Consider the following 22986-nt stretch of genomic DNA (forward strand, 5'->3'; position numbering starts at 1 on the left):
TGTGGAAAGAGAAGCAGAGTTAACGTTTCGGGTCAGTGACCCTACTTCGGAACTGACAAATATTAAAAATGTCACAGGTTATAAGCAAGTGAGGTGCGGGTGGGGCAAGAGATAACAAAGGAGAAGGTGTAGATTGGACAAGGCCAGATAGCTGACCAAAAGGTCATGGAGCCTCTCAGCCCATTTCAACTGAAGGAAGAAAATTTAATCTGTTTATTTATCATTCTCTCTCAAAATTCTAAATAGTCAAGCCAAAATAGAGATCTCTGGTAAATTAAACTGAAGGGAGGGAAGTTAGACTGTGACAATCTTTTATCTCTCAAAAATTCTAAAGACAGATTGATTCTATTGAAAGTGGTTGCGAGTTGTTGATCTACTGTGGTCATCACTGGAAGAAAGAGGAATTTGAAACTTTAGGTGTTGGACTGTTTTCCTTTCCTCATTGGACCCTGGAAGATTGCGCTTGGACTTTAATCAAAGGATTGTTCATCGGGAAGTATAACTTTGCAAGGACTCTAATTTTTTCTATTTTAAATTTTGTTTATATCTTCGTAGTGTTTAAGAATTTAGTTTTTCTAATTAAACAGTTAATTTGTTGATTGAAAGACACCTGGTTTGCTTAGCCTCAGTCGGGGGTTAATAGCTGGTACAATTTGGCTGGGTCTTTCTTGAATTTGGAAAGTTTAAAATGATAGGTTAGGCAATCTGTGGAGGGACGGGATTGATTTAACAGTGCACTTTCCCACCACAATCAGAATCGTATATTTTTATTGGGGGCTTTGACTGGAGCGGTCAGTCATAACAATGAGCAGTGGAGAATGGCTGAATGCTGAACGTTATGGCAAGAAGCTAGTAGTGACTGGTGATAAATTGTGTTGTTCCAAACAGTATTCACGTAACAAGAACTAATCGTTCCAATTCATTCAAATTTTGTTTTACATTTTCAGTTTTAATTCTTTTTAAGGACTTTTATCATTTTGTATATTTTCTAATAAAAGAAACTGCATAAGGCCTATCGTAAACCTTATAATTTTCTAAATGATTATTTTGATCTTAAATCCGTTCCTGTTTTTCTCTTGATCCAGCATAAACTGCAACCAACTTTCTTGCAGGTCCTACTTGGTAGTGCCCAAGGCAGCCTAGGATTGACTGTCCCCCTTGTTTTCTCTTCTCTCATGAGGAAGTACCTGGAAGCAGCCCACAGCAACACAACCGAAATTGGGATGTAATGGAATTGACACTGCATTCCATCACTCCCATTCATATTTTCAGAATAATTATATTTCAGATCATGTCTGGAATATTATTAGTAGAAAAGTCACACTGAACTCTCTACAACTCTAAATAGATTCCTTGTAGATTTTTTTTATTCTGGAAGATTTCTTTGCAAAACAAAACAGTCCCTTTCACAAATATAGTCATGTTACCAACCACAGGCTTAAGTGAAGCAGCCTACTCTGCTGGCTCTAGCTCAATTTTAAAATTCTCATCCTTGTTTTGAAATCCTTCCACGGTCTCACCCCTCCCTATCTCTGTAATCTCCTCTAGTCCTGCAACCTTATGCGATAACTGCATTCGTCCAAATCGGGCCTCTTGCACATTCCTGATTTTAATTACTCCACCATTGGAGGTTGTGCCTCCAGCTGCCTAAGCCTTAATCTCTGGAATTTCGTCCTTAAACCTCTCTGCCTCTCTTCCTCTCTCTTCTTTAAGACTGTCCTTAAAACCTTTCTTTTTGACTAACCTTTTGGTCACCTGTCCTAATATATGGCTTGGTGTCAAACTTAGTTTGATAATGCTCCAGCAAAGCTCCTTAGGAGGTTTTACTGCGTCAAAGGCACCAAATAAATCCAACTTCTTGTTATTGTGTTTGTCCAGTCATTGTCTACCTGACTTACAAATATTGTAACATACCCTATCTCAACAATAATCCTGAACCTGTTAAAGCTCATATCCAGTTAGTCAGATTGATTTTATGCTACTTACAAATAGGTCTGTTTAACATTTCCATTAGAGACATATCGCTGAGATAATACTTCCCTGGCGAGATTTGTCACTTACCACATCTAGTGTTAAAAAACAAAAATGTGCAAACTGCATTACAGAAGGACAAGTTGCAAAATTAACATCTGCTGCTATGTTGACTTTCATACCAGCATTTGATCTGAATTCTTGGAGATGGAAAATTCTCTACTGAGGTGACAACATCTTTTCAACTTATCTGGGGCATGAACACAACCCAACTCTGTGTGGCCACTGTATGTGAGACTCTAGTGACACGATGCTTTTTAGTTTCAATAATGTTCCTTTGCATCTGTCTGTGCAATGTTGGATGCATATAAGTATATATACAATATATGTATATAATGTTTGTTTATGAGAAGCGTATATAGCAGGTTTCCAGTTCAGACTAATCTATCCTGTAAAGTTAATATTTTGAACTGATTGAACATTGTAAAAATAAACACATTAATCAGCAAGCTAAAACAAAAACAGAATGCTCCGTAAATGCATAGCAAATCAGACAGCATCTGCAATGAGACAAAGGTAAGTTAATAGTTTGTTTAGTCAGTGACCAAAAGTTTCTGCTATGGGTACAATTGGTGATCTGGGCATAAATATTTCTGCAAATCTTTGAGGTGGCAGGACAGGTTTAAAAAGCAATTAATAAAATGCATGGGATTCTGGGCTTTATAATTTTTGTTTATTCTTTCATGGGATGCTGGCATCGCTGGCAAGACCAGCATTTGTTCCCCATCCCTTATAGTCCTTGATAACTGAGTGACTTGCTGGGCTGTTTCAGAAGGCTGTTAAGAGTCAACCCCATTGCCGTGGGTCTGGAGTCATATGTAGGCCAGATCAGGTAAGGACAGCAGATAGGACATTAGTGAACCAAATGGGTTTTGTGACAATCAACGATAGTTTCATGGCATCGTTACTGAGACTAGCTTTCAATTCCAAATTTTTATTAATTAATTGAATTTAAATTCCACCAGCTGCTGTGGTGGGATTTGAATCCATGCCCCCAGAGCATTAGCCTGGGCCTCTGGATTGCTAGCCCAGTGACATTACCACTGCACCACCGTCTCCCCAAGAGGCATTGATTACAAAATCCAGAAGGTTATGCTAAATCTATATAAAACACTACTTCAGCCCAGCTAGTGTATTGAGTCCAGTACTGGCCACCATACTTTAGGGGCTGGGTTTTGTTCTTCCCCAAGCGTCGGGTTCCATGGTGGGGAGAGCCTGAAGATGCCTCTGGGAGAGGACCGCCTGGCACCCCGACGCTGGGAGGGCTTGGCCCGATATTACTGGTGGTGGCAAGGCCTCATCGCAGCCTGCCCGCCGCTCAGCAACAGGACCGCAATTTGAATATTTAAATACATTAAAATGAATGAATTAATGAACCTCATGTTGCTGCCTGATGTCCCACTGCGGTGTTCGGCCAGGTGGCCGGCACTCCTGCGCCTTTGGATCCCAGTGCGGGGAGGGGATGGGGGGTGGGGGGGCGGAGGCAAGTTTATCAGTGCGGGAGGTGGGGGGAACGGGGTCAAATTAACGTCATGGATGTAGGGGATGGTGGGAAGGGTTGTAATTGAAAGTTTGTGCAGTTTGTGGGGTGGGGGGGAGGTCAGTTGGTAAAGGTAAATATTTGGGGGGAAGGACAGATAATTAATTTAATTGTTCTTGTGGATGTGGGAGAGGGGCAAAAGAAATGTATTTGTGTTTCTTAATTCACTTTACCGTTAAATATTTAAATTAGCCGGTAGGGCCAACAGCCCTTTAAAATGGCATCAGTGCCTGCGCACAGGCAGCTGACACCATTGCCGGGGATGGACAACCAGCCCTCTTCACGTGATCGGGTGGGGAGGGGGGTGCGCCTCGCCCCTGCTATTTAAATGAGCTGCTGCATGGAAGATTGCGTCAGCTCCGCAGGCTGCCCCTTTTTCGCCCACCCTAGGAAGGATATGAAGGCCTTGGAGAGGGTACAGGAGAGATTTGCTGGAATGGTTCCAGTAAGGAGGGACTACAGTTACATGGATAGACTGAAGAAGCTGGCGTTGTTCTCCTTAGAGCAGAGAAAACTAAAACGAGATCTGACAGAGGTGTTTAAAATCTTGAAGGTTTTAGATAGAGAAAATAAGGAGAAATTGTTTCCAGTGGCTGAAGGGTCGATAACCCAGAGGGCACAGAATTATGCTGATTGGCTAATGGATACAGATTCATCAGTAACCTTCAAAGGGAACTGAATAAATACTTGAAGGGGAAAAAAATTTGCAGAATAATGGGGAAAGAGCAGGGGAGTGGAACTAACTAGATTGCTTTTCCAAAGATCTGGCACAGACTCGATGAGCCAAATGGCCTCCTTCCATGCTGTACTATTCTACGATTCTATAACATTGCACTCAAAACTGTGCTAGATTTGACCATTTTCTTTCTCTAGTTTCAGCTCAAACTGATTTGCATATTAACGAATGTGAAATCTGCCATCAACCAGTGTAATTGGGTAGCATTTTAGAATGCAATTTTTAAAATAATGATTTTAACATTAAAAAATATTCTTTGACATATTTAAACGAGGTAATCTGGTGTACCGTTTTTAATTAGGCTGAAAATGGGTTTAACATTAAAAATAATCATTTTAATCAGAATGTCTAGTCACCAACTGTGAGTAACCCAATTTTAAATAATTGAAAATGAATTTCAAACACTATACAGAACCATTTACTAATTATATAAAAAACATAAGAAATAGGAGCAGGAGCGGGCCATATGGCCCCTTGAGCCTGCTCTGCTAATAATGACTGGACTTCTAGATCAACTCCAATTTCTTGCCCTATTCCCATATCCTTTCATTCCCTTAGTGACAAAAAAATCTATCGATTTTAGTCTTTAATATACTCATCGACTGAGCATCCACAGCCCTTTGGGGTAGAGAATTCCAAAGATTCACAACCGTCTGAGTGAAGAAATTTCTCCTCATCTTAGTCCCAAGTGGCCGATCCCTTACCCTGAAATTATGACCTGTAGTTCTAGACTCTCCAGACAGGGGCAACAGCCTTTCAGCATTTACTTTTCAATAAGATCACCTCTCATTCTTCTATACTGCAGAAGAGCTAGGCCATTCTATTTACTCTCTCCTCTTGGACAGCCCTCTAATCCCAAGAATCAACACAGTGACCATTTGTTGCACCCCATCTAAGGCAAGTATATCCCTTCCTTTGGTAAGGAGACCAAAACTGTACACAGTACTCTTGATGTGGTCGCACCAAAGCCCTATATAATTATAGCAAAACTTCCTTAGTCTTATGCTCCAAACAGCTTGCGATAAAAGCTAACATATCATTTACTATCCTCATACTAGCTGTACCCGCATGTTAACTTTCTGTAATTTGTGGAGAAGGACCCCCAAATTCCACATTGGTGTACAGTAGTCAGTTCCTTAATACATTTTTAAAATATATTTAATATCTGTTAAAACATGCTTATGAGTATCCTTGCGCCACTAAATAGCTTAATTTTAAGATCCTCCTCAAAGATCCTCCTCAAAGGCCCACAAACAGGTACATTAGCAGAAACCCATCATGGGGATTAATTCAATCTGGGGGTGTGGTCAGGTTTGTGCTGTGGGCAGGGCCTACTTCCAGGGCAATGTGTTTTTTGTTAACGCAAAGTATTGCAGAAACTCAATTTTCTCCAGTTATAATTTATGGCAGAAATTCCACAATATTTTGTGTTGGTTTGGCCAATTTCAGGCAATTGAGCTGAAAAATATACCGCAACCTAACAGAAACTCCTGCACATCATGGTTAAGAATGTGAATAATAATATAGTTGCAGTTAATTCAACCCAAGAAACTGTAGTATAAGGGCATCAAAGGGTTAATCTTGAGAGAATGTAAAGATTGTCGCCCACCAGGATGAGGTAACAGATTGTGTGGGATAGACTTGAGAATAGTTACAGTGTGGCTTTTGAAGGAGACACACAGGCTAGTATGGAGTGTATATAGTTACCATACAATAAAGATTAATGTTTAAACACTGCAGTCTAAGAATCTCTCTGGCTGGACTCTATACAGTGGCAGCTATATAGCAGAAACCAGTTCCCAATAAAGTCTGCAACATGTACATCTTTTTGCCTTTGTAATTATTTTTGCTTGTAGTCCATTGAGAAATCTGCTAGATTTATGAACATGTGCCTCTAACCACACAAAAGCACTATAAACCTCTCCAGATCTTAGCTAAGCAAATTCTCTGGCTTTTAAAATCTAGTACCTATAATGGGTATTTTAAATGAGTCTTACTAGGGTCAGTTTGAGGAATTTTTAATTAATCAGAAGATTTAACATATACATTTCTAATATTAACAATCTACTTATAAACAATTGTGGAAAAATTAACAGCAATTACGTTTTCCATATGGTATGTAGACTACTCACATATACTGACAAATACACACCAGAAAACCAAAGGTTTCTTGCACTATGAAACACATTCCACACCAAACAATTGGCTTACTAATGATGGAAATGTTTTAATAAACAAAACATTTAATTAGGAACAGATCTTTTAAGTGTATATATTGATATATACAGTAATTGTATCAAATGTATCAACTCCAACGCCTTCAATTAAGATTCATGAAGTGTTGGAAAATGTCCCCCACTTCACATATAGAGTCCTCTACAGCACAGAAAGAGGCCATTTGGCCCATCGAATCCAGGCCGGCTCCCCAGGGAGCTATTCAGCCAGTCCCAAGCCCCGGCTGAATCCCTGTAGTCTTGAAGTCTTAGCCATACAACTATATAAAAGCAAAATACTGCAGATGCTGGAAATCTGAAATAAAAACAAGAAATGCAGGGACACTGACCTGAAACGTTAACTCTGCTTCTCTCTCCACAGATGCTGCCAGACCTGCTGAGTATTTCCAGCATTTCTTGTTTTTATTGGCCATACAATTTCCTTTTGAACTCATTGATTGTCTCCACTTCCACCACCCTTGTGGGCAGCAAGTTCCAGGTCATACAAACATAAAAACATACGAAAATACAAATTAGGAGCAGAAATAGGCCATTCGGCCCCTCTAGCCTGCTCTGCCATTGAATCAGATCATGGCTGATCTGTTTGTTTTTCGAAGTCCACACTCCCATCTACCCTCGAAAACCTTTGAATCCCTTGCCTAACAAGAACCTATCTACCCCCACCTTAAAATTATTCAATGATCCCACCTCCACCACCTTCTAAGACAGAGAGTTCCAAAGTCGCACAACCCTCTGAGAGAAAAAATTTTCTCCTCATCTCTGTCCTAAAAGGGCGACCCCTAATTTTAAAACAGTGTCCCCTAGTTCTGGACTCCCTCACAAGAGGAAATATCCTTTCCACATCCACCTTGTCAAGACTGTTCAGGATGTTATACACTTCAATCAATTCTCCCCTCACTCTTCCAAACTCCAGTGACAACAAGCCCAGTTTGTCCAACCTTTCCTCGTAAAACAACCTACTCATTCCAGGTATCAATCTAGTAAACCTGGTGGGGATGTGGTAGGGAATATGGGATTAATGCAGGATTAGTATAATAAATGGGTGGTCGTTGGTCGGCACAGACTCGGTGGGTCTGTTGCAGTGATGTATCTCCAAATTAAAAAAAAATAAAAACTGCCTCCAACGCATTCACACCCTTCCTTAAATAAGGAGACCAGAACTGCGTACAGTATTCGAGATGTGGTCTCACCAATGTGCTGTATAACTGAAGCATAACATCCTTACTTTTTTTTCCAATTCCTCTCAAAATGAAGGATAGCATTCCAATAGCCTTCTTTATTACTTGCTGTACCTGCATACTAACTTTTTGTGACTCATGTACGAGAACACCTGGATCCCTCTGCACCTCAGAATTCTGCAGTCGTTCGCCATTTAAGTAATATTCTGCTTTTTTATTCTTCCTGCCAAAGTGAACAACTTCACATTTTCCCACATTATACTCCATCTGCCAGATGTTTGCCTACTCACTCAACCTATCAATATCAGTCTGCAAGCTCCTTATGTCCTCTTCACAACATACTTTCCTACCTATCTTTGTGTCATCTGCAAATTTAGCTACCATGCCATCGCTCCCCTCATCTAAGTCACTGATATAAGTTGTAAAAAGTTGAGGCCCCTGTAATGGCTCCAGTCAAAGCCCCCAATCAAAATATATGATTCTGATTGTGGTGAAAGAAACGCACTGTTAATTCAATCCCGTCCCTCCACAGATTGCCTAACATATCATTTTAAACTTTCCAAATTAAAGAAAGACCCAGCCAAATTGTACCATCTATTAACCCCCAAATGAGGCTAACCAAACCAGGTGTCTTTAAAGCAACAAATTAACTGTTTAATTCAAAAAACTAAATTCTTAAATACTAAGAAGATATGAACAACATTAAAAATAGAAAAAATTAGAGTCCTTGCAAATTTACGCTCCTGCCAGAGGTGAAAAAGCCCAAGGTTGCATGAAGTCCTCACAGCCGTCTGATGGGGGGAGAAAAAGATTCTTCAACAGTAGAATAGTCCATAGTCTAATTCCAGCAGTAAGTGATGCTTTCCTTCTCCAGAAATGACCTCAGTAGATCAACAATTAACAACTTGCAAACACTTTTAATAGAATCAATCTGACTTTAGAATTTTTGAGGGATAAAAGATTGTCACAGTCTAACTTCCCTTCGTTCAGTTTAAAGTGGTCTGAGAGTGCTCCTTTCAGGTGCTAGCACTAGCTGTCTCTCTGTTTCTGCTGTTAGAACAGACTATAAGCCAGTTCAAAATTAAATTGTAACAAATGTATCTCTCAATACTCAGTCCAAGTGGCTGTATCCAAGGCAATGAGAATGCACCTTCTCAGTAACTCCTGAAGCCTGCTTATTCTTAAAGCATTACTGATCCTTTGCTGTCTTAAAGACACACCACATATTTCCCAAAAAAGAATTACAGGATCATAACATCGCAGCACAGACGCTGTGGGACTCCAGTCATCACGTCCTGCCAAACAGAAAAGGACCCATTTATGCACACTCTCTGTTTTCTGCCAGCCTGCCAATCTTCTATCCATGCTAATATGTTAGCCCCCTACTCCATGAGCTCCTACTTTGGTGCAATAACCTTTCATGTGGCACCTTGTCAAATGCCTTCTGGAAATCCAAGTACAGCATGTCAATGGGCTCCCCTTTATCCACAGCACATGTTACTCCTTCAAAGAACTCCAATAAATTGGTTAAACACGGTCTCCCTTTCACAGAGCCATGCTGACTATTCCCGATTACCTTGAGTTTTTCTAAGTGTCCAGCTATAGCCTCCTTACTGATCAATTCTAACACCTTCCCCATGACAGACGACAAGCTAACTGGCATATAGTTTCCTGTTTTCTGCCTCTCCCCCTTCTTGAATAGAGGGTTTATATTTGCTATTTTCCAGTCTGATGGAACCTTTCCAGAATCTAGGAATTTTGAAAAAATAACACCAACGCATCTATTACCTCATTAGCCACTTCTTTTAAGACCCTAGGATGAAGCCCATCAGGACCTGGGGACTTGTCAGCCCGCAGCCCCATTAGTTTGCTCAGTACCACTTCCCTGGTGATTGTAATTTTACCAAGTTCCTCTCTTCCTTCCACCTCCTGATTTACAGCTATTACTGGAATCTTTTTTTTATATCCTCTATAATGAAGACAGAAGCAAAATATTTGTTCATTTCATTTGCCATTTCCTTATTATCTACTAGAAAATCCCAATTCTCACTCTCTAGAGGACCAACATTCACCTTACTTACTCTTTTACTTTTTAAATACCTATAAAAACTCTTGCTAGCCATTTTTACATTTCTAGCTAGCTTCCTCTCAGACTCTAATTTCTTTCTCCTGATTAACCTTTTAGTCATCCTCTGCCATTCTTTATATACTGACCAATCATCTGACCTGCCACTCATCTTTGCATGATTATATGCTTTTTCCTTAAGTTTGATGCTTTCTTTAACTTCTTTAGTTAACCACGGATGGTGGGTCCTCCTCTTAGAATTTTTCTTTATAGTAGGAATATAAGTATTCTGAGTATTGTGAAATGTCCCCTTAAATGTCTGCCACTGTTTCTCTATTGAACTATCTCCTAGCCTAGTAACCCAGTTCACTTCAGCTAGCTCAGTTTTCATGCCCGCATAGTTGCACTTATTTAAGTTTAAAATACTAGTCTTAGACCCACTCCTCTCTCTTTCAAACAGGATGTAAAATTCAATCATATTGTGGTCGCTGCTACCTAGAGGTGCCTTTACCCTGAAGTCATTAATTAATCCTGTCAATTATACAATACTAAGTCTAATATAACCTGCTCTCTGATTGGTTCCAGAATGTGCTGCTGTAAGAAACTATCTTGAAAGCATTCTATGAACTCCTCATCCAGGCTACTATTGCCAATCTGATTTTTCCAGTTTATATATAGATTAAAATCACCCATGATTATTGCTGTCCCTTTATCACAAGCACGCAATATTTCTTCTTGTATACTTTGTGCTACATTATAGTTACTGTTAAGAGGCATGTAGACCACTCCCACTAGCGACTTCCATCCCCTATTATTCCTCATCTCCACCCAAACCAATTCTACATCCTGATCTCCTGAACCAAGGTCATCTCGAACTATTGCACCAATGCCATTCTTGATTAAGAGTGCTACCCCTCCACCTTTACCTAGCTTCCTGCTCTTCATGAATGTCATATACCCCTCAATATTCAAGACCCAATCCTTGTCATCCTGCAGCCACGTCTCTGTAATGGCAAACAGATCAGATTTTTTTATTTCAGTGTGCGCTATCAGTTCATCTACTTTGTTATGAATGCTACGTGCAGTCAGATACAGAGCCTTTAGTTTTGTCTTTTTGCTGTCTTTGTAACTGTTGGTGTGTTATTAGGTTTTTCTCTCTCTGTCCCTTCCTGCCATTCTCTGACCTTCATTTCCCATATTACTATTCTGCTCTCCTGCCTTGACTCTACTCCTTAGTTTGCTATGTCTACCCAGGCTTGATCCCTCCCCCTCCCCCCCGCACACCCCCCCCCCCCGTTTAGTTTAAAGCCCTCTCTACTTCCCTAGTTATACAGTTTGCTAGAACACTGGTCCTGGCACAGTTCAGGTGCAGAACATCCCACGGGTACAGCCCCTACTTTCCCCATTACTGGTGCCAGTGCCAGCCACAGTATAAAAAAGTTCCTCCTCATATTCGCCTTGCATCTCTTGCCCAAAGCCTTCAATCTGTGTCCCCTAGACTTTGTACCACTCATTAATGGGAACAGTCTTTCCTTGTCTAACTTATCTAAGCCTGTCATAATCCTGTACATTTCTTCTAAATCTCCCCTCAATCTCCTTTGTTCTAAGGTGAACAACCCCAGTTTTCCCAACCTATCTTGTAACTAAAATCCCCCATATTTGACTCATTTTGCTAAATCTCCTCTGCATCCTCTTAAGGACCTGAAACAAAATTAACAAAAACACTGCGGCTGCTGGAAATCTGGAATAAAAATAGAAAATGCTGGAAAACATTCAGCATATCAGGCAGCATCTGTGGAGAGAGAAACAGAACTTATTTATCAGGTTGATGGCCTTACAGCTCCACAATGGTGCTATCTTCCCTTGTTTACATTTTAACCATGTCGTGCAAATCCAGCAGACACTCATCAAACCAAGGAAAAGAATTGGTCTTTACTATTGCTGTAACAAGTTCAATTTGGCAATTTATATTTCATAATAATTGTTTCATAGAAAGAACTTATGCCTATCTAATTGTAGCCATAGTCAAGAGAACAGTGGTTTTGCCACCTCCTGAAGTTTTTAAATGTAGAAATAGCTTCAACCTTTGTGAATCAGTATCATTTAGTGCAGCCTTACCATTACAGGAAGGGTTATTGGCTTTACTTGTAGGGTAGCAACTGTGTAACAGCCCCGACAACCAATTTTATCTGTAGCACCTGTGGAAGAGTCTGTCACTCTAGAATTGGCCTTTATAGCCACTCCAGGCGCTGCTTCACAATCCACTGACCACCTCCAGGCGCTTACCCATTGTCTCTCGAGACAAGGAGGCCAAAGAAAAAGCATCAGTACTCACACAATAGTGTTTGATTACAGTAAATGATTGATGAATGTTTTTATTTTACAATTCTGCCACCAACTAGTTCCATGATTTTGCCTTCAGCAGGTAAGGTAATTGAGCAGTAGCTGACCACCCCCCTCCTAGAAATGTGAGTGGAAATTATAACTTCCTCCACCAGGGAAAAACCATACTTTAAAATTCAAGCCATACACTGATCATTTCCCAACTGCAGGCTTTTTTTTAATGCTTCTGTTTTCTTGAACAGTTGAGGTCCCCGCCTGACTCTTGAATATATTGATGCAAATCATGGTTCTAAATCATGGGGGGGGCCTGCCACAGATGCCTTGCTCAATAAAACCTGGCAGACAAGCAGCAGAGACCCTGTAAGATAAATGTAAAGCCAGAGATTGGGCTGGGTGATATACGATGATGACTATCTAGATAAAGCCCATTTTGATTGGCCTGATCGCCTTTTCTTGCCCCTTTTTGTGCATTCATATAATCTGATGGTAAAGTTTAAAGCATTTTCAGTTATGGCTATCCCGAAGTTTGCTGAAAAGGGAGAAATATTCCAGTGTGGTGACAATGGTATTTATACCACTGAAGTCTCATTGGAGAAGAAGGGAGCTGAAAGTAGACATTGTAATCTCTTGTTTCCAGCATTCCAATTTCATTTCCTTATTGATAGAAATTTCTAAAATTCATAAGAAGATAGAAGTCAAGATGTTTACTTGATTTTGCTGCTTTTCTTGGCAAATGTGTATCTACTCCACTATTCTCCACAGGTGCCCCTAGTTTATATAACATCTCTTTTGATGAACACAGTTTTGTTTTGATTCAGGTGTAGTATCTAAAAAAAAACTTCAACTGTAAGTTGGAAAAGTCTAGTATTTAAATGGTAAACAGTCCTTATTCAAGTGATGTTTGGTGTGTAAATAATAAAAGGTTCTTGGTTACCAAGGGAATCCTACATGTACATATAGAAAAGTCACATTCCTGCTCGTGACTGGGAGCTGGATTTAAGCTAATTAGTATTTCTGGTGGTTTTAAAAGGCACAGAGAAGCTTATTGGAACACCCAAAGCAATTTTGCTAGTCTCCTTTTGCAGAGGTGAGATTCCCTAAGATCCAGGTAAAGCTCTTACATTTCATATGGGGACATAGCTGTGTGAATAGTCCTTTGGGTACTCTGAGAACAGCAGGGATTGGTAATAATGATCATAATGCCCACTGCCTGACTGAATACCGAAACAAATGGGAATCACCCCCAAATCTCTTGGTTATTCCTGGCAATACAGTTCTGCTGTTAAATTAAAATGCTTCCTGGCACTGACAAAAATCTTTCTTTTCCTGATTGCTGGTTGTTTAGTTTCTCTTTCCTGTTGAATAAGCTCTGTTCATCTGTAAGATTTCCTGCAATTCATTTATTTTCCAAGGATGAATAGTCCCAGTTGTCTAATCGGTTCTCATAGCTCGTCCCTTTAAAGGATGAGGGAATCAGCCTTGTTGCTATCCTTTTGCTGTCTCCAGAGCCTGGAAGATTCCCCAATGTTGTTATGTTGAGAACTGTACACAGGACTGCAAGGTGACCTAACCTGGCAGTAACATCTTCAAATGACTTCTAGGAATTTTAACTTAACTGATTTGGCAATACAACCCAGAAACCTATTAATTTTGCTTATTGTTGCGTTGCAGAGTTTGGACTGGATGATTGTGATAAACCAACTCTGGGTTCTTTTAATTTCTCCTTTATCTGACTGTATATTTAGCTGCAATATGTTGTATCTCCTTTTCATGTGTATTGTACTTAATTTCTCAATGATCAGCACAGTTTAAAACTTTGTCAGTCTCCCTTTATAAGATCTTGATGGGCCTTATTGAGCCCTCAGCCCCAGCTGGTATTAAGGAAATAAAAGACCATTGAAGCTAAAACAGAAAATGCTGGAAATACTCAGCAGATTAGGCAGCATTTGTGGAGAGAAAAGCAGAGTTATTGCTTCAGGTGGATGACCTTTCATTATCTACCTGAAATGTTTTCTATCCACAGGTGCTGCTTGACCTGTTGAGTATTTCCAGCATTTTCTTCTTTTGTTTCAGAGTTCCAGCATCTGCAGCATTTTGCTTTTGGACCATTGAACCTGTTCTATTGTCATTAAAACTCAACTGCTTCATGAATGTCCTTTAGGGAAGGAAACCTCCACCCTTACCTGGTTAAGCCTAAATGCGACTCCAGTCCCACACCAAGGTGGTTGACTTTTAACTGTCTTCTGAAGTGACCTAGCAAGCCATTCAGTTGCATCAAGGGATGGCCAATAAATACTATCCTTTCCAGCGATGCCCACATCCTGAAAATTAATATATAGAAAAAGACTGTGAATTTAACCACCAGCACTGAGACAGCAGTTAAAGCTAGGTTTTGCATACCAGGAACTGGTTCAGATCTCTTGACACTCTTTTAATTTCTTTTCCCTACTTTGAACTAAGAGCCTGACATGTTCTGGGATTTTGATCCCATAAACCCAGTGCAATTTCAGGTAATTTATAAGATCTTACTATTAAATTAAATTCAACAGACAAGGGATTAAATTCACATCATATACCTTCCGGTAATGTGGATTAGAATTTAATCAAAGGGTCTATGCAAAGTGATGCTTCTTGCACAGGACATCAGTGTGAGAGAATGGAGGTTTGTTAAAAACAGCCCAATAAAATACATGCATGATTGGTTGGAATGGTTTCACGGTTGGAATGGATAGATTGGAATGGCAAAGTGAGCTACATAGGTGTTGGCTGCCCATAGTCCAGATCGAGGAGAGTGAAGCAAGGTTTAATTTACAGCGCAAATAATCAATCCATAGGCAGAAAGTGCTAATGGGTGGTCAGAGGTCAAGCCTTTGGATTTCTGTCCATCAACATAAGGGCATAAAGCGACAGTTGAGAAGATCTAATAAGGGAATCAGACACAGGCCATTGGGAGTATCCTACATAAACTTAGTGCTGACCAGTTTCAGGGAATCAGAGAATCATAGAAGCCCAGTATGGTTACAGCACAGAGGAGGCCATTCGTCCCATCATGTCTGTGCCAGCTCTCTGCAAAAACAACTCATCTAGTCCATGCCTTTTACTTTTCCTGTAGCCCTGCAATATTTTTTTCTTCAGATGCTTATCTAATTCCATTTTGAAAGTGACAATTGAATCTGCCTCCACCACACTCTCAGGCAGTGCATTCCAGATCCTAACCACTCACTGTAAAAATGTTTTTCCTCATGTCACTGTTGGTTCTTTTGCCAATAACCTTAAATCGTTGTCCTCTGGTTCTCGATACTTCTGCCAATGGGAATAATTTCTCTCTATCTACTCTGTCTAGACCCCTCGTGATTTTGAACACCTCTATCAAATCTCCTCTCAACCTCTCAACTGTCTCTTCTTTAAGGAGTGCATCCTCAGCTTCTCCAATTTATCTATTCTCTCATCTCTGGAATCATTCTCGTAAGTTTATTCTGCACCGTCTCTAAATCCTTCATATTGTTCCTAAAGTTTGGTGCCCAGAACTTAGCACAATACTCCAGTTGAGGCCAAACTAGTGTTTTATAAAGGTTCATCCTAACTTCTTTGCTTTTGTACTGTATGCCTCTATTTATTGATTTATATTCATTTGTTGGATGTGGGTGTCACTGGCTAGGCCAGCATTTATTGCCCATCCCTAATTGCCCTTGAACTGAGTGGCTTGCTAGGCCATTTCAGATGCATTTTAAGAGTCAACCACATTGCTATGGGTCTGTAATCACATAGCCAGACCAGGTAAGGATGGCAGATTTTCTTCCCTAAAGGACATGGCTTTTTACAACAATCGACAATGGTTTCATGGTCATCATTAGACTAGCTTTTTAACTCCAGATTTATTAATTGAATTCAAATTTTACCATCTACCATGGTGGGATTTGAACCTGTGTCCCCGGAGCATTAGTCTGGGCACTGGATTACTAGTCCAGTGTCATTACCACTACTCCACCGCCTCCTCTATACAGCCCAGGCTCTGACGTCCCTTTTTAATCACATTCTCAACCTGCCCTGCCACCTTCAATGCTTTTCCACATATACCCCCAGGTTTCTCTCTTACTGCATCCCCTTCAGAATTGTACCCTTTATTTTCTATTGCCTCTCCTCACTCTTCCTACCAAAATGTACCACTTCACACTTCTCTGCATTAAATTTCACCTGCCACGTGTCCACCCATTCCCTCAGCCTGTCTATGTCTTCTTGAGGTCTATCATTATCTTCCTTACAGTTCACATAACTCTAAGTCTTGTGTCACCTGCAAATTTTGAAATTGTGCCCTGTACACCCATGTTTAGGTCATTAACATATATCAAGAAAAGCACTTGTCCTAGTACTGATCGCTGGTGAACACCACTGTATACCTTCCTCTCGTCTGAAAAATAACCCTTCATCGCTACTCTCAGTTTTCTGTTGCTCAGCCAACTTCGTATCAATGCTGCCATTGTCCCTTTTATTCCATGGGCTTTAACTTTGCTGACAAGCCTATTATGTGGCACTTTATCAAATGCCTTATGGAAGTCCATATGTAAGGAGGGTTGGAAAATTATGGCCCATCCTCTGCAATTTCTACCCGTACTTCCCACAGTATCCTCAGATGCATCACATTGGGTCCCAGTAACTAATCAACTTTAAGTACCACCAGCCTTTCTAATACATTTTTTAAAGAGGTAACAGAGAAATTGATGAGGGCAATGCTGTTGATGTGGTGTACATGGACTTCCAAAAGACAATTGATACAGTGCCACACAACAGACTTGTGAGAAAAGTTATAACTCATGGAATAAAGAGACAGTAGCAACATGGATACGGAATTGGCTGAGTGACAGGAAACAAAATGTAGTGCTTAATGGATGTTTTTCGGGCTAGGGGAAGGTCTGTAGTGGAGTTCCCCAAGGGTCAGTGTTGGGACCCTTGCTGATATATATTAATGACCTAGACCTTGGTGAACATGGCACAATTTCAAAGTTTGCAGATGATACAAAACTTGGAAACATTGTGAACTGTGAGGAGGATAGTGTAGGACTCCAAAAGGATATAGCCAAGTTGGTGGAATGGGCAAACAGGTGGCAGATGAAGTTCAATGCAGAGAAATTTGAAGTGATTCATTTTGGTAGGAAGAACATGGAGAGACAATATAAAATAAAAGGTACAATTCTAAAGGGGGTGCAGGAGCAGAGGGATCTGAGTGTCTATGTGCATAAGTCATTGAAGGTGACAGGACAGATTGAAACAGAGGTTCATAAAGCATACAGTATCCTGAGCTTTATTAATAGGGGCATAGCATACAAGAGCAAGGAAGTTATGTTGAAATTGTATAAGAAACGAGTTTGGCCTCAGTTGGAGTATTGCATCCAGTTCTGGGCTCTGCACTTTAGGAAAGGTGTGAAGGCATTGGAGAGAGTGCAGAAAGTGGCATTACGATCACTGAATCCCCCACTATCAACACTCTAGGGATTACCATTGACCGAAAACTGAACTGGAGCCATATAAATACCGTGGCTACAAGAGCAGGTCAGAGGCTAGAAATTCTGTGGCAAGTAACTCACCTCCTGACTCCCCAAAGCCTGTCCACCATCTACAAGGCACACGCCAGGAGTGTGATGGAATACTGTACACTTACCTGGATGGGTGCAGCTCCAACAACACTCAAGAAGCTTGACACCATCCAGGACAAAGCAGCCTGCTTGATTGGCTCCCCATCCACAACCATTCACTGCCTCCACCACCGATGCACAGAGGCAGCAGTGTGTACCATCTAGAGGATGCACTGCATCAACGCACCAAGGCTCCTTAAACAGCGACTTCCAAACCCACGACCTGTACCAACTAGAAGGACAAGGGCAGCAAATGCATGGGAATACCACCATCTGCAATTTCCCCTCCAAGTCACACACTATCCTGACTTGGAACTATATCGCCGTTCCTTCACTGTCGCTGGGTCAAAATCCTGGAACTCCCTTCCTAACAGCACTGTGGGTGTGCCTACCTCACATGGACTGAGCGGTTCAAGAAGGCAGCTCACCACCACCTTCTCAAGAGCAATTAGGGATGGACAATAAATGCTGGCCTAGCCTGCGACACCCACATCCCATGAATGAATAATAAAAAAAGAAAAGATTCATAAGAAAGATTCCAGGGATGAGGAATTTCAGTTATGAAGATAGATTGGAGGTTGGGACTGTTTTCCTTGGAGAAAAGAAGGCTGAGAGGAGATTTAATAGAGATATTCAAAATCATGAGGGGTTGGGACAGAGTAGATAGGGATGAACTGTTCACACTCGTGAAAGGCTGAAGAATGAGAGGGCACAGATTTAAGGCAATTGGCAAAAAGAGCAAAAGCGACATGAGGAAAAACTTTTTTCACGCAGCAAGTGGTTAGGATCTGAAATGCACTGGCTGAGACTGCGGTGGAGGCAGGTTCAATCATGGCATTCAAAGGGAAATTAGATAGTAATCTGAAAAGGAAGAATGTGCAGGGTTACGGATAGAAGGCGGTGGAATGGCACTAAGTGAATTGTTTATTCAGAGAGTCAGTGAAGACACGATGGGCAAAATGACCTCCTTCTTTGCTGTAACAATTCTGTAATTCTGTGATTCTATGATTCTGTGACATCCTCGTTAGCAATTTTTAGCCCATCCAGTGTCTCAACTGCCTCCTCTTTCACTATGGCTTCGGCAGCATCTTCTTCCATGCTAGAGACAGGTGAAAAATAATCATTCAGTACCTCAGCCATGTCCTCTACCTCCATGTGTATTTCTCCTTTTTGGTCCCTATTTGGCCCCACGCTCCTCTTACTACTCTTTTATTATTTATCTGTGTATAGAAGACTTTTGGATTCCCTTTTATGTTATCTGCCAGTCTCTTCTCATGCTCACAACATTTAAGAAGTATTTAGATGTGCACTTGAAATGCCATAGCATACAAGGCTATGGGCCAAGTGCTGGAAAATGGGATTAGAATAGATAGGTGCTTGATGGCCGGCATGGACACAATGGGCCAAAGGGCCTGTTTCTGTGCTGTATAACACTATGACTCTCCCTTTGCTTCTCTGATTTTCTTTTTCACTGCCCCTCTGAACTTTCTATATTCAGCCTGGTTCTCACTTGTAATATCAACCTGACATCTGTCAAACACATCCTTTTTCTGCTTCATCTTACTCTCTATCTCTTTCATCATCCAGGGAGCACTGCCTTTGCTTGTCCTACCTTTCCCCCTCTTGGGAATGTACCTTGACTGTAACCAAATTATCTAATCTTTGAAGGTATCCCATTGTTCAATTACTGTTTTGCCTGGCAATCTTTGATTTAAGTTTACCTGGACCAGATCTGTTCTCACTCCACTGAAATTGGCCCTTCTCCAATTCAGTATTTTTACCTCAGATTGCCCCTTGTCCATAGCTAACCTAAACCTTATGATACTATGATCATTGTTCCTACAGTATTCTCCTATTGACACTTGATCCACTTGACCCACCTCATTCCCCAGAACCAGATCCAACAATGCCTCCTTGCTTGTTGGGCTGGAAGCATAATGATCAAGAAAATCTCCTGAACACACTTAAGTAACTCTTCCCCCCCATTTGTCCTTTTCACTATTATTAGCCCAATTTATATTCAGATGATTAAAGTCCCCATTATCACTACCCTATAGTTTTTGCACCGTTCTGTATTTTCCCTAAAGATTTGCTCCTGTACATCTTTCCCACTAGTTGGTGGCCTATAGAATGCACCCAATAGTGTAATGTTACCTGTATTGTTTCTAACCAAATATATTCTGTCTAGGATGGTCTTCTACCTGGACAAATGGCAACCCTATGTCTTCCTGCTAAACGCTTTGTAAATCTTCACTAAAACGGAAAATGCTGGAAATACTCAGCCAATCTCACATCATCTGTGGAGGAAGAAATGGAGTTAATGTTTCAGGTCAGTGACCTTTAATCAGAACTGGCAAAGTTTTGAAATGTAATAGGTTTTGAGCAAGTACAGAGACAGGGAAAGAGGGGAGGGGGGAAGAACAAAAGGGAAGGTCTGTGATAGGCTGGAAGGCAGGAATGATTAAATGACCAAAAGGATGATGATGCAAGGGAAAAGGGGGCGGTAATGGGGCAAGGAAAGAGACAAAAGATGTGTCTAGAGGAGATATTAATGGGAGAAACAGAATCACTAGCAAGTCCTGCTGTCCAAAAAAAGGGGTCAGAGGTTATGATCTTAAATTGTTGTACCCAAAGTTGAGCTGGAAGGCTGTAAAGTGCCAAATTGAAAGATGAGGTGCTATTCCTTGCACTCCATTGAAATTCATTGGAACAGTGTAGGAGGCCAAGGACAAAGGTCAGAGTGGGAGTGGAATGGGGAATAAAATGGCAAGTGACCAGAAGCTCAGGTTCATGCTTGCAGACTTAATAGAGGTGTTCAGAAAAGTAATCACCAATCTGCATTGGTTTCCTCACTATATAGGAGACTGCATTATTAGCATTGAATACAGCCGATAAAATTAAAAGAACTACAAGTAAATTGCAGTTTCACCTGGAACAAGTGTTTGTGGACCTGTACTATGGGAAGGGAGGAGTTGTTAGGGCAGGTGCTGCATCTCTTGTGCTGCATCTCTTGTGCTTACATGGTAAGGTGCCGTTGGAATAGGAGTGGGCATTGGGAGTGATTGAAGAATGGACCAGGATGTCGCAGAGGGAACAGTCCTTTCAGAATACTGAAAGCAGAGGGAGGGGAAAATGTGTTTAGTGATGGTATTTTGCTGGAGGTGGCAAAAGTGGCAGAGGACGATCCTTTGAATGTGAAGGCAGGTGGGGTGGAAGGTGAGAACAACGGGAACCCTATCATGGTTCAGGGAAAGAGGGGAAGTAGTGAGAACGGAAGTGTGGGAGATAGGATGGACATGGTTGAGAGCCCTGTCAACCATAGTGCAGGGGGACCATCAGCTGAGGAAAAAGGCAGACATATTAGAAGCACTGCTATGCAAGGTGGCATTCCCCCAGTTCAGGGCCCCAAGCACTTTTTTCAGGTGAATCAGGCATTTACATGTTTTTTGTTAATTTAGTATACTGTGTTTTCTGCTCACAATGTAGTCGGCTTTACATTGGCGAGATGAAACACAGATTGAGTGACTACTTTGCTAAACTCCTCTGTTCAGTCCGCAAGTGTGATCCGAGCGTCTGCCATTTTAGTTCTCCATCCCACTCCCATTCTGACTTCACTGTCCTTGGCCTCCTACACTGTTCTAATGAAGCTCAATGAAAACTTGATTCAGCACTTTCCAGCCTTCTGGACTCAATAATGAGTTCAACAATATCAAATTGTAACCACTGCTCCCATTTTTTTGGACAGCAGGTGCTGGTAATAATTCTGCTGTTGCCATTTGTAACTCCTCTAGACACATCTTTTGTTTCTGTCGTTGTCTCATTACCATCTCATTCTGCCTTGCACTATCATTCCTTTTGTCATTTAATCTCCCCTGCTTTCTACCCTACCCTTTTGTTCTTCATCCCCCATCTCCTGCCCTTGTACTTACTCAAAAAACTGTTACACCTCTAAGCTTTTTCAGTTCTGACAAAAAGTCATTGACCTGAAACGTTAACTCAGTTTCTCTCTCCACAGATGCTGTCTGACTTGCTGAATATTTCCATCATTTTCTGTTTTCATTTCAGATTTCCAGCATCTGCAGTATTTTGCTTTTGCTGTATAAATCTTCCTGCTTTTAATTTTATTTTCCCTTTTAACAGTCCCCCCCCCGCCAGTTAATTCATTCAGGACCATTTTTATTTACTTTGCCCCTGCTGCATTGAGGCATGTTCTTGTCCTGCCTGTTTTGCATAATGTTTTGAAGGGTATTAATTTATTCTTGACAGATTTATCGTCAAGCACAACTTCCATTATCAAGCTCAGCCTTTGTATCCTAAAATTTGCCCATTTATAATTGTATATCACAGTTTAGTTTTGCGTGTGTTGCTTCATGTGCCTGACTGAATATTACCATGCTACAGTCACTATTATACCCAATGATGCTGCTACTTCTACTCTCTGAATAGGTTACATAAAATTACATAGAATATAAGCACAGAAACAGGCCATTCAGAGCAACTAGTCTGTGCTTGTGTTTATATGCCACACGAGTCTCTTCTCATTTCATTTACCTCATCTCAGCCTTTAAACTTATCTTTCTATCCCCTTTTCTCTCATGTACTCATCTAGTTTCCTTTTGAAAGCATCTAAGCTATTTGCATCGACAACTTCATGTGGTAACGAGTTCTATATTCTAACAGCTCTCTGAATAAAGAAATTCCTGCATATTTTCCCATGGGATTTATTATTCACTATCTTGCATTTATGACTCCTAGTTTTGGATCATTCCAGAAGTGGGAACATTTTCTCCACATTTACCCTATCCAAACCATTGGTAACTTTAAAGGCCTCTATCAGGTTTCCTCTAAATCTTCTCTTTTATAACGAAAACAGCCCCAACCTGTTCAAACTTTTCCAACGGCTGTAATCTCCTACTTGCAAGAATTAAACCCCCTCTTTTGGGATTCATGCTGTGTCTGTCAAGTGTATGACTGTTGAATAACAATAATATATATTAATTTATCCCTTTTTATTATTTCATAATCTCAACTTAATTTGCAACCAAAGAAAACAACTTGACTGAGTGCATTTTGATCCTTTATTGCAAATGTGCTGCTTTTGATCAAAAAGTAGAACCTCTGAAAAGCCCTTTGGTGTGAACAGCAAGTTCTACATTGCTTGACAAAAGAAATGGGAAGTGTTCCAGCTGCTGAATACTGCCAACTCACGCAATGGTTTCATCTCACATC

The sequence above is a fragment of the Heterodontus francisci genome, chromosome 7 (genome assembly GCF_036365525.1).
Source record: "Heterodontus francisci isolate sHetFra1 chromosome 7, sHetFra1.hap1, whole genome shotgun sequence".
NCBI lineage: Eukaryota > Metazoa > Chordata > Chondrichthyes > Heterodontiformes > Heterodontidae > Heterodontus > Heterodontus francisci.